Raw genomic sequence first — 8,157 nt, forward strand, 5'->3', positions numbered from 1 at the left:
GGGGTCAAGGGAAATGCTGTCCATGATAACGGGGGCCCGGGGGCTCCAAGGTCTCTGATTTGTCTCAGTTTTTGCCTCTGCGCCCTGCTGCCAGATGCATGTCGACACCGCCGGTTCAGGAACCCCAAGTCTCTGGAGCAGCCCGAGGACTACCGGGCACGCCCTGTCGGCCTCAAAGTCATGGCTGGGGATGGGCTCTTCAAACCCAAGCCATTAATTTTGGGTCACAGAGCTCAGTTCAGAAGCTACCTCTCCTGCTCACTCCCTTCTCGGAGCCTGGCCTTCTTGCATATTTCAGGGACACAGGACAAAGGTCCCATGTGAGCACAGCCACCCCCCTCCCTGTGCTTCTCCTCAAAAGAATAGTTGTACCTTTTATCTTAATTCAGCCTGTCCGTCGTCCCTCCTCTTTCCTTCCCTCTATCCATCCATCCATCCATCCATCCATCCATCCATCCATCCGTGCATTCTTCAGCAAATGCTTACTGAGTGCCCCGTCAGTGCTGGGCGTTATGCTAGGTTCTGGTGTTAGAGATACAGTGTTGAACAACAACAAATGTCTGGCCCTTACTCTCACGGAGCTTGCAAATTTGGCGGGGGGGGGGGGGGGGGAGACAGATGTTAATCGAATAACCACACTCATGAATTCACAACTGCGAACACCACTAAGTGCCCAGAAGGGAAAGAAATCACCTAGCATATCCCAGCGGTACCTGAGCCAGGCCTGAGGACCAGAGAGGGCGCCCGTGAGGTCTAGACCCTCCGTCAGGAACCCAAAGATGAACCGGGCACCATCAGGAAAAGGACACCCGCCCCAGGTGGCTCAGGACAGGGGATTAAATGAAGGGACCTGGTTACAAAAGTGACAAGCCGGTTGTAAGAGGAGCAGGAGATTAGGAACCACAGAGAGCTGCTGTCACCTCCCCCCTCCCCGCCCGGGCTGGAGGGACAGAGAGGGGTGTTACTGGAGCCACCGCAGAAATGTGCCCTTTCTGGAGACACTGCCCGAAGCAGAGAGGGAGAGACGTGGAGAGGGGAGAGAGGAGAGAAAGGAGGAACTGCCCGGCCTCTCTCTCTGTCCGTCCCTGGGTCTCCCTCCAGGGCCTCCATTGGCTGAACCTAGCGGGTAGTCACACTGCGGGGGAAGCTGGGGTATGGAGTTTGCCGGGCCCGCCCGCAGAGCAGGAGAAGGGTGAGGAACGGCTTATGTCTGGCACAGGCAGGAATTAAACAGGCACAGAGGGGAGGGAAGCAAGTTCCCGTTCCCGACAACCGCGACAGCACGTGCAAAGGCCCCGTGAGGCAAAGCGCGTCGTGCCTCCTAGAAAGGCCAAAGCACCGGGAGGGCGGAGGTGGCCAAGCGGAGTCCTCGGGTCTCCGCGGGACCTGCTCAGGCTCCGGCAAAGAGGGGGTCTGACCACCTGAGAGCCATGAAACCTGAGAAGGAGGTTTTAGGTAGGAGGGAGGCCGCGGCCGGATTTGTACTTTTGAAAAGATCACGCGGGCTCCAGCGGAGAGGAGAGCAGATGTGAGGCGCCCCCAGAGGGGAAGCAGGGGGGAGGCCTCTGCTGCCCCTCCCCCAACCTCGGCTTCCACCCCGAGCCAGGGCCCACCCCCCCACCCCACCCCGACTCCTCCCCACCCTCTGGCCGCACGCACCCGGCCGCTTCCTATAATGCGATGTTCTCTTCCTTGACCATGCGTTTGCCTTGCTCTTAGATCTTTGCCCCCGGAAGTGGCCTCCCGCTCAGCCCGCCTCACCCGCCCCCTTCCCCTCCGCTAAGCCCCCCCAGCTGCCCACAGCCCGGGCCGGGGTGCCAGCCGCCACGCCACCTGTTCATGGCCGTCTTCCCCTCTCCAGTGGCTCGGCTTTCAGGCCCGATAAATATTAATGGCCGTGCAGGGTCGCGGGTGGCCCCACAGGGAGATAGTCTTTCTGGAAGGCGCGTCAGGGTGCCCAGCCCGAGTTGCCGCGGGACCCTGGGGGCCTGATGCCGGCCTCCTGCCTGCCCCCCGCCTGCATCCCTTCGGGGGGCGAGCCCAGAGCCTCGGGAGACCACCCAGAGAGAGCATCAGACTTGCTCTGGTTCTCTCGTGAGGCCAGGGCCGGTCATCACGGGAGCCAAGCCCCAGGGTCCCGAGCAAGGCCTGGGATCAGGAAGGAATACTGGAGCTCCTGGACAAGGGCACCTTGGCCTCGAAACCATAAACCCGCCTTTCCCGAGGGCTTGGAAGAGCTTTCAGCTGAGAGGTCTCCCCTGACGCCGCGTGCGTGCGGCCTGGAAAGAGCCAGGTCCCCGGGCCTCGGCCCCTCCACCTGTTAAATAGAGGGGGTGGGTTGGAGAAGGTCCCGAGCCTCAGCTTTCCGAAAATACATACTTCTTCAAGGCAGGAGCCATTCGGGGAGCAGCCGGGGAGAAACAGACGGTCCCTCCCGTACCTTCCGCGGGGGCGGTGCGTCTGTATTCAGAGGGGCTCCGGTCGCCCCACGGCAGTTTGGGGAAGCGGGCGCGGTCATTGCCCACACGCGTGTGCGCTCGGAGGTGTGGCTCCGTTCAGCCGCTTGCCCGGGGCTGCGCAGAGAGTAAGTGGCAGGGCTGAGATTTCCATTCTAGGTGCTGACATCCAGTGGGGACGTAGCGGCGTGCTTGGGAGGGTGGGCCCTGGGGCCTGGGTTCCAGCTCTGTCCCTTAGAAGCTGTGTGATCTCGGGCAAGTGGCTCCGCGTCTCTGGGCCTCACTCTCCTCATGTACGAAGTGGGAATAACCGTAGCCCAGCCCGCCCCACCCCCCGAAATACTCTTTGAATCCCGGGGGGAGCGGAGTCAGGACTCCAAGTGGGAACTGGGGACTGTAAGTCACTGTTCCTGGTGAGAGCCGTCCTCTCGACAGCTGGAATGTTCTAAATCATTCTAAGACCTGGGCAGATTGGAATTTTAAAATGTGTTTCCCCTTTTAGAGCAAGCCATGCCGGAGTATTTCTGGCCTCTGAAAGGAATACAGTTTCAGAGCCGGGTCCGAGAAACCACGCGTGCTAACACAACCCAAGGAAAACACCGACCCCTGGGCCCTTGTCCTTTGCGGCCCGTGTGGGCTTCGTGGGGGCTGCCGGGCAGGGAGACGGCACACGGGGTCGGGCTGGCGAGTGGGCGGCTGAGAGCGGGGGCGGGGGGGGGGGAGCCAGGGAGCCCCGGGTGTGCCGTAGGCCACCCCGAAGGCGGTTTCCGACATCTCGGTACGCACAAACGCCCTGGGGCCCGCACTCGTGCGCCCAGAGACACGGTGTGAGTGTTCAACAAAAGGCGTGGGCCAGAATGTTCACAGAAGCTCTGTTCGTGTCAGCCTGAGACAGGACCCAGCCGAAAGCTCGTCTAGAGCGGTAACGGGTGACGGGCGCCCGGTGGGGGGGCTCGGTCGGTTGAGCGTCTGACTCTTGATGTTGGCTCAGGCCGCGATCTCACGGTCTGTGGGATCGAGCCCCGCGTCACACTCTGTGCTGACAGCACGGGGCCCGTTCGGGATTCTCTCTCTCTCTCTCTCTCTCTGTCTCCGCCCCTCCCCCACCCCTTTTTCTCTCAAAACAACTAAACTTAGAAAGAGAGCGGAACGGATCAGTTACGGCATCGTCACCGACGGAATACTATATAGCAAACAAAAGAAAAGAACAAGAGAGAGAAGAAGACTCCAGTGCGCCTCCAGGAGAAAGCAGACAGGGGTTTCACAGACATAATACCGAGCCCAAAGCCAGACTCAAAGAGGACGTATGACATACTTCTATTTATATAAGGTACAAAGACAGTCCTTCTGCTAAGTGAAAGAAGTCGGGCACAAAGGACCGCAGAGTAGACAATTGCGCTTAACTCGAAGCGTTCCGGGCAGGCAAACCCACAGAGACACAGCCGATTAGGGGTTGCCGGGGGGGGCTGGGGTGGGCGGGAGGGGATGGATAAAGGGTACGGAGTTTCTCTGGGGGGTGGTGAAAACGTTCCGAAGGTGGCCGTGGTGGTACACACGTCAACGTGCTAAAAGCCACTGAGTTGGGGGATTGTGTGGCGTGAGAATCACGCCGCAATAATGCTGCTAAAAAGGTAACAGACCAGTGTGGTGTTGGAAGCCAGGACGCCCGGGGCTCTGGCCGTGGGTCTTTACCCTTGGTGGGGGGCGGGGCCCGGAAGGGACACAAGGGGCGGGGCTCCGGGGAGGCTGGACCTGCCTTCTTTCTGGGTGCTGGTCACACAGATGTGCTCGGTTTGTGACCCTCGCGCAAGCGGTCCCCATTCGGTGATGCATGCTTTTCAGGGCCGCGCGGCAGCGAGAGGTGGTTAGAAAGAAGCCCCCCGGGTTAGGACTAGACACGTGCGTGGGCCTCGCTTCTCGTCCCCATCGTGCGTCCGGCACCAGCCGACCACAGAAGTGAAAGACCAGGGCAGGCGGGCTGGCGGGCCGGCCTTCGGTGGTGACTCAGAGCAGCTGGAAAGACTCTGTCGCTGCTGGCCACCAGCCCCCGCCCCCCGTTAGCCAGCGCCCAGGACCTGCCGCAGCCCCCCGAGTGTTCCGGGCCTGAGGGTGAGGGAGCCGGGCTGGGTGGGGCCCCCGGCGGAGCCACAGACAGGACTCGAAGGCGTCCAGGAAGCGCTGGCCGTTAGCCTCTCTGGTGGCACCCGGCGAGGGACAAGGGTGCCTTTATTGCAGAGGATCGGGGAGGCCGGCCAGGAGCTGGGCACACGGCCGCGCGGATGAGAGCAAGACTCCGAGGCCGCTTCCCAGCCCTGTGACCTTGGGGACGTGCTAAGCCTTAGTGTCCGCATCAGTACAATCGGGTGACAAGAGTCCCTATTTTCTAGCCTGTCACGGAGGCTGCACCGGCTCGTGAAGTCAGCCTGGAATCCAGCACACCTCAGCGGCCAGCGTGGCACCCTGGGGGACACGGGCTGGTTGGCGTGAGCGCCTCCCGCAAGCCACGCACCCCTGAGGCGGCTCTTCTGTTCCCAGCCCTTCTGTTCCCAGCCCTCCCCCTCCCCCTCCCCGTGCCCTACCTTCTCGGGGAAACCTCCCTGACCTGGAAGGCTGGCGGCTAACCACATAAGTGATTGCTGTGGATTCTGCGCAGCAGACCAGGGGTCTGCAGAGAACCCAGCAGCCCGGGAGCGTCTGAGTTCACTTGAGATTTTTAAAATTTTTTTTTTTCAACGTTTATTTATTTTTTTGGGACAGAGAGAGACAGAGCATGAACGGGGAAGGGGCAGAGAGAGAGGGAGACACAGAACCGGAAACAGGCTCCAGGCTCCGAGCCATCAGCCCAGAGCCCGACGCGGGGCTCGAACTCACGGACCGCGAGATCGTGACCTGGCTGAAGTCGGACGCTTAACCGACTGCGCCACCCAGGCGCCCCTGAGTTCACTCGAGATTTATGTGGAGTGTTTGTCCCCGCATCCCCAGCCGCGGGGCCAGCCTGGTGATCGTTCATCAGAGGGGTTTTACGAGGCCCCGGGAGTTCCTGGCAACAGCCTTGGGTTTCGAGACGGAGGGGGTCGGGGGGGATGGTGTCACCCAAGGGGAGACTGGGCTGTTTGCTCCCGGATTCTTCTTCCTGGTGGACGGCAACCACGTGAGGCTTTAAAGGGCACCCGATTCTGCTCTTGGGACGTGCACCCCCACGCACGGGCGCCTCACTGGAGAATGCAGTGTTTACTTTGGTTTTTAATGAAGCGCTTTGTGGCTTTCCGGGGCGCATCTATCTGCACAGGGGTCTTGGGCCCCCGCGACGGGAAGGTCGCCCGGCCCCCTCCACTCCCCAAAGCTCTTGTATTAGAAAAACAAGGGGCGTCGGGGCGCCTGGGTGGCGCAGTCGGTTAAGCGTCCGACTTCAGCCAGGTCACGATCTCGCGGTCCGTGAGTTCGAGCCCCGCGTCGGGCTCTGGGCTGATGGCTCGGAGCCTGGAGCCTGTTTCCGATTCTGTGTCTCCCTCTCTCTCTGCCCCTCCTCCGTTCATGCTCTGTCTCTCTCTGTCCCAAAAATAAATAAAATGTTGAAAAAAAAATTAAAAAAAAAAAGAAAAAAAAAAAAAGAAAAACAAGGGGCGCTAAGATAGGGTCACCCAACATGCTGTGCGTTTTTAATGTTTACTGGCCCGCGTCGAAAGTGCAAGGAAATTTCACTATGAGGGCCTGTGCCTCTGGGCCTCAGTGTCCCTGTGTCTCAAATGGAGAGGACATTCCCGCTCTTCCTCCCCCCCGACCCCCCCCACTGCTATGTCATGTGAGCTAACGGGTGTGAAACGGCTCATAAGCCCGAGGCCCCCATAAATCCCGGGGATTTTTTTTATTGTTCATGGTTGCATTCCTTCCGTCTGAGGAGGACAGACTTCTGCCGGTGGCCTGCCATGTTTAAAGCCCTTTCTGAGAATGGCAGAAAAGTGCTTGCTTCATTCTTGGGGGGTGGGGGGAGGAGAAAGAAAGAAAAAAAAAAAAAAAAAAAACCAGGGCAGTCAGATGATAAATTTTGTTTTCCTGGTCCCCAGTGAGCCAGAGGCCAAACACAGCCTCTGAAATAGCCAAGACAGGCCAGCCTGCAGAAGGAAACGGCCCTGGGAGGGGTGCTTGAATCACACGCATTGCAGTTTCGAGGGAGGACCCAAAGGGCAAAGGCCCCGGGGAGAAGGGGGGAGGCTGGGCGCCCGGAACGGACTCGGTCTCCATTGCCGGCCCCCGCGGGGGGAGCGGGACGCTGGCAGCCGGCAGGAGCGGCCGGGCAATTCCGGAACTTGGAAGGCCTGGTGAGGTTTTGGCATCCGAAGGTCAAGCACCGACGGAGCCCCAGCCACGTCCCTGGCCTTGTGACACCGTGCGACAGCCCAGGGGAAGCCACTCCGGTTCGGCCCCAGCGGGAACAGCAGGCCCGGAGGCAGATGCACAAAATAACGTGCGATAAGTGCGCAGAGCCTGGAAAGTCGCCTCGCCGGCAGGGTGAGGGCAGATTCCTGTGGTTTCTGGGCCAAGACAACCCCACAGGAAGCTGCGAATCTGAGATGCGCCCAGATGTTCCAAGCTGACGGCCTTCTGGTCTCCTTCAGAACCAAGGTGGGGCGCTTTCTCGCCGTCTGTCCGTCCGCAGGACCGGCTCTGCCCTTGAGCACCTGTCGCTGCTTGGAAGCCCACCGGCCCCCCACGCCCTAGGAAGGAAGGTGGGGAGTGCAGGCGGTGGTTCACGGGGCCCGGGGGGAGACGGGGACCCTCTTTCCCGCTGCAGGGAGGCCATGTGCTCAGAGCGGGAGCGGGGGCGTGGCTCCGCTGGGGCCGGGAGGCTGTGGCTCCCAAGTGAGGTTAATACAAGGGGGCCTCGACGCGTCTCATCTTCTAGCACGTGTCCCGCCTGTTTGCGTCCAGACGGGGACCCATCAGGGCCTCAGTTGCCCCGGGTGTGAAACGGGGAACACACGTGAGGCACCGGAGGCCATCCCTGCCCCGACGCACCAGCACCTTTGGACTCAGGAAAAAGCTCGTCTTCTTAGCTAACAGCCAGGGAGCTACAAGGTGCCTGGGCTCTAGCTCAGCTGCACCAGGCTGTGCGACCTTGGGCCTTGACTTGTCTTCCCTGCGTCTCGGTCTCCTCGCCTGTAAACCGGGGATACGGGACAACCTACCTCACAGGCCGGTCGCACAAATTTGGTGCGTTTACATCTGTAAGGCACAGGTCCCGGTGAGATTCACATTCCACCAGTGTGTCCAAACACAGTTATCTCCGGGTCCGTGGAGAGCGTGTTTCACCTGGATTGTCCCAGTTCACCCCCCTCCCAGCCCTCCGGGACAAGCCATTTTGTTATCCCTGTTTTGCAGATGGGCAAACTGAGGCTCAGAGAGGCGAAGTCGCAGACCAAGGCCATACAACGGGTAACTGTCACACCGTGCCAACAGCCCCACTCCTCGGTCACCCACCCACAGATGGCCAACCATCATCACCTGCCTTTTCCCTCTGATCTGTGGTCACCTGCTTCCTGGTTGCTGAGATGCGTGCCAGGGGACTTTCCTGAGTCACTGGTCATTGAGGGAAACAAAAACATCCAGCTGGATGCCTCCCGCCTCCCACCCCGGGTCCACTTCTCTCTCTCTCTCACACACACACACACACACACACACACACACACACACACACACACAC

Source organism: Herpailurus yagouaroundi, unplaced genomic scaffold (assembly GCF_014898765.1).
Source record: "Herpailurus yagouaroundi ecotype Mexico unplaced genomic scaffold, PumYag 190, whole genome shotgun sequence".
In the NCBI taxonomy this organism is placed as follows: domain Eukaryota; kingdom Metazoa; phylum Chordata; class Mammalia; order Carnivora; family Felidae; genus Herpailurus; species Herpailurus yagouaroundi.